Source organism: Octopus sinensis, linkage group LG19 (genome assembly GCF_006345805.1).
Source record: "Octopus sinensis linkage group LG19, ASM634580v1, whole genome shotgun sequence".
Lineage (NCBI taxonomy): Eukaryota > Metazoa > Mollusca > Cephalopoda > Octopoda > Octopodidae > Octopus > Octopus sinensis.
Genome location: NC_043015.1, coordinates 48,991,009 through 48,996,157, shown reverse-complemented (window position 1 = coordinate 48,996,157; position 5,149 = coordinate 48,991,009).

Genomic DNA, 5,149 nt, shown 5'->3' with positions numbered 1-5,149 from the left:
GAAATACCTATTTCTATTTCTTTACTACCCACAAGGGGCTAAACACAGAGAGGACAAACAAGGACAAACAAACGGATTAAGTCGATTACATCGACCCCAGTGCGTAACTGGTACTTATTTAATCGACCCCGAAAGGATGAAAGGCAAAGTCGACCTCGGCGGAATTTGAACTCAAAACGTAGCGGCAGACGTAATACCGCAAGCATTTCGCCCGGTGTGCCAACGTTTCTGCCAGCTCGGCGCCCGGTCTCCATTATAGAGTGATACAAGAACACGCCTGCACCCATCCTACACCTTATCAAAATTCTTCGAAACCATTGTCTTTCACGGCTTTTGGTGTTTTTATTACCTCCGACTTAGCTAAAGCGGAGGTATTATTTTCAGTCGTGTTTGTTTGTCAAGACATATATATTTCTTTATTGCCCACAAGGGGCTAAACATAGAGGGGACAAACAAAGGCAGACATAGGTATTAAGTCGATTAAACCGACCCCAGTGCGTAACTGGTACTTATTTAATCGACCCCGAAAGGATGAAAGGCAAAGTCGACCTCGGCGTAATTTGCACTCAGAACGTAGCGGCAGACGAAATACCTATTTCTATTTCTTTACTACCCACAAGGGGCTAAACACAGAGAGGACAAACAAGGACAAACAAACGGATTAAGTCGATTACATCGACCACAGTGCGTAACTGGTACTTATTTAATCGACCCCGAAAGGATGAAAGGCAAAGTCGACCTCGGCGGAATTTGAACTCAGATCGTATTTAGGTGCCTGCTGCAAACGTGGTGTAATTTGTTATTTTTATGAAATTTGGGGTTGTCACTATCGTCATATCTAGTTTCGATCGCGATTTACTTGCACTCAAGAACCACTGCATGGATTCGGATGAAACTTTCAGCGATATTTGGCCTCGTGACAGACACGAACTGATTAGATTTTGGGATCGATCCGGTTCCGGGCAAGGATTATGAATTATTTTTCCTGTTTTTTTTTTTACTTAATTTTTGAAAGCAGTCGGGTTCATTTTTAGCATTCTCGTTTATGAGAGAAGTCGAGTTTATTTCAGATATTCTCATTTTAAAAACCATCTCCTGTTAACCGTTGAGAGGACGTCGGTGTTGCCTAGGCGGAGGTTTGCGCTCTCTGACTGCTCTTGTTTTATAAATTAACTAATGACAATCTCTCGTAGTCCGAGAAAGATGGTTCTGTAATTTCCTGCTGAACAATCTGTACAGATGGCTTGTCTTATCGTGAATGAATGTATATATCGTCCATTAGCTTACTCGCTGCCTCAAATTGATATTGCCTGTACTTGATGCACGGTGTTACTCATTTCGGATCTTTTCGGTTTGAACGGCAGTTTTTAACATAATTTCTAGGTAATTAAAAAATGTTTAACTTCGTATACTCGTAGAATGTGTTTATAAAACATCTTTTTCTCTTGCCTTTATCGAGAAAATTCTATGGTTTGTAAGATATTTGTTGTTGTTTTTCTTCAATTTCTGCAATTTCAACCAATCAGTGACGTCAATTGAGTAAAAAAGCATTCTGTGCCGTATGACTATGTCCCTCGTTTAAGAAACAGATTGGGTTTATTTACATTTCTGAAGAAAAAAAGATACCCTTTCCCCCACCCCTAACCCTAAAAGAGATTGAAATGCAATAGAACGATTCTAGGGTCATAATTATGGGTGACAATTTCATATGACACCGCTAGAAAAAAAAAACTGCCGTTCAAACCGAAAAGATCCGAAAACTCTCCCTGTAACAAAGGTTAGTATACTAGCTAAAGGATTAAAATTTAGCCCAATCTCGTGAAGATCTAACCAGAATGAAATTAAAGACAATATTTCGGAATTCTGCATAAACATTAAAAAAACAATTAAAATCCAACACAGTAATCTCTCGCCGTGAAGGCGCATGACTCAGTGGTTAGAGCGTCGAGCTTACGATCGTGAGGTTGTGAATTCGATTCCCGGACCGGGCTGCTTGTGTTCTTGAGCAAGACACTTTATTTCACGTTGATCCAGTTAGCTCAGCTGTAGAAATGAGTTGCGACATCACTGGTGCCAAGCTGTATCTGCCGTTGCCTTTCCCTTTGATGACATCAGTGGTATGGAGAGGGGAGGCTGGTATGCATGGGTGACTGCTGGCCTTCCATAAACAACCTTGCCCGGACTTGTGCCTAGGAGGGTAATTTTCTAGGTGCAGTCCCATGGTCAGTCATGACCGAAGGGGGTCTGCCCCAATCCCTCGCCATATCACGCTTCACCTATCGCGCTTTATCATTTAAGCTTAGGGATTTTTTTATTACAAGGCACTAGGCCCAAACAAAAAGGGGACAACACAAGATGGATAAGGGGTCGGGGTAACGAATTGATTTACACAAGGATGCATTTAAAAATTTAACGAAATTATATAGCGAATGAGGGGACAAACGGAGACACAGTACAATGGAGTGGGGGAATAGTCACAACCCCGCAAGACACGCTCCTCGACTGAGCCGGTTTTTATTAACCTTTTATGGATACACTTACGTAGGACCTTTCATACCCAGCAGGCATGCCACTTGCTTCCATCTTTTATCAAACGTGTCCGATGACAGGCATCTCCTTTCTAGCCTTATCTTCCTTCGAGGAAGGAAGACAAACCAGTTTTATTATTTAAGCTTATGTCGATTCCTCTGTGGTGTTGTTTCGCATTTATAATAAAATAGATATATACAAATTATAAAAATAATCTTTTCTACTCTAGGTACAAGGCCCGAAATTTTGGGTGAGAGGGCCAGTCGATTAGATCGACCCCAGTACGCAACTGGTACTTAATTTATCGACCCCAGTACGCAATTGGTACTTAATTTATTGACCCTAGTACGCAACTGGTACTTAATTTATTGACCCCAGTACGCAACTGGTACTTAATTTATTGACCCTAGTACGCAACTGGTACTTAATTTATCGACCCCAGTAAGCAACTGGCACTTAACTTATCAATCCCAAAAGGATGAAAGGCAAAGTCGACCTCGGTGGAATTTGAACTCAGAACGTAAAGACAGATGAAATACTGTTTCTACTTCGCAGATTTTTCACCTACCGCAGGGGGTTTTGGGACGTAACACCCGCGATAGTCGAGGGGTACTGTACTGGTGTGACAAATCACAAAAATACATGTGAAAACATGTACAAACCATTTACTAAAGGAAATGGAAACTAATAGATATTTTAAATGGTTTTTTTCCCCCCATTTGGTCAGTTTTCGAATTAAGTCGCATGTTTTGGAATTTATTAGCGACGTATGCTGAGGTATTCCTGTATACGAAGGGTGCTGAAAAGTTCCTGACTTTAAGGGTGTCGCGAAATGTCCGATTGGAGGCCTAACCTTGCGAGCTCTTTCACAGGGCTAGAAAAACGAAAAACCGCTGCAATAAGCGTATGAATCTGAGAGGGGAATATGTTGAATAAAATCACAATTAACTGATTTTCCTGTATATTCTTTTACTCAACCCCAGGAACTTTTCAACACCCCAAAGTGTATGGATGGATGGATGGATGGATGGATGGATGGATGGATGGACGGACGGACGGACGAATGGACGGACGGACGAATGGACGGACGGATGGATGGATGGATGGATGGATGGACGGACGGACGGACGGACGGACGAATGGACGGACGAATGGACGGACGGATGGGTGGATGGATGGATGGATGGATGGATGGATGGATGGATGGACGGATGGATGGATGGATGGATGGATGGACGGACGGACGGACGGATGGGTGGATGGATGGGTGGATGGATGGATGGATGGATGGGTGGATGGATGGATGGATGGACGGACGGACGGACGAATGGACGGACGGATGGATGGATGGATGGATGGACGGACGGACGGACGGACGAATGGACGGACGAATGGACGGACGGATGGATGGATGGATGGATGGATGGACGGACGGACGAATGGACGGACGGACGGACGGACGGACAGACAGACAGACAGACAGATAGATAGATAAATAGATAGATAGATAGATAGATAGATAGATAGATAGATAGATAGATAGATAGATAGATAGATAGATGTACTAGGGGATGCTGAAATGTTCCTGGCTTTAAGGTGTCACGAAAGGCCTGGTTGAAGGCCCAACCTTCCGAGTTCTTTTACAGGGATTAGAAAAGCGGAAGGACAACTGCAATATGTGTGTCAATCAGACAGGGGAATAATCATTGGATAAAATCATTATTTAACTGATCATCCTGTATTTCTTTTACCCAAAGCCAGAAACTTTTCAGCCCTCCTTCGTATACTGTTGGGTTGTCCGGAAAGTTCATGCCGATTTATAGTAGCTTATGGTTGAGTCCATAAAATAGGATTTGACTACACCTCCATTTAGAGCACAGTTTAAGCTGTCTTTTCGTGGAAGAAGGCTTATGTTCCTATAACCTGTGTTAATTCTGTAACCCTTTAAAATGGAAGACAAGAAAGTTCATTTTCGGCACTTGATGTTTGGGAACCAGACAAAAATTGCTGCAGCTCGGCTGGGATGTGTTAACCCACCCTCCATATTCACCAGATATTGCTCCTTCGGATTTCCACTTATTCAGGTCTCTGCAGAATAGTCTTAATGGTAAAAATTTCAATTCCTTGGATGACGTAAAAATATACCTTGATGAATTGTTTGCCATGAAACCAGCTCAATTCTGGGAAGAGGGTATTTTCAAGTTAAAGGAAAGATGGAGACGCATTGGGCAGCAAAATGGTTCCTATTTAGTTGATTAAAAATGTAATGGCAAGTATTTATTGACCTTTTTCTTTCCTTTAAAAATCGGCACGAACTTTCCGGACAACCCAATAGAAAGAAGTCAGCTAATTAGATTAGGATGCAATCAATGTCGCCATTGGTTAGCACGTGGCGAGTATCGGCTGTCAGTAGGTCTAAACGACAAACCGATTTATTAGCCAATCACTAGCCACAAAAACACTTCACTGTTGTGTTGAACAAAACCACCTAATTGTTATTTGATCCCTTCACGGGGTCCAAGGTACACTTAACCACCATTACCTGTGACAGCATACCACAAATAACAATAGGTTCGTAAGCTTGCAGGTCCACGTTCGAATCCTCCCCACTTGGCTTAAA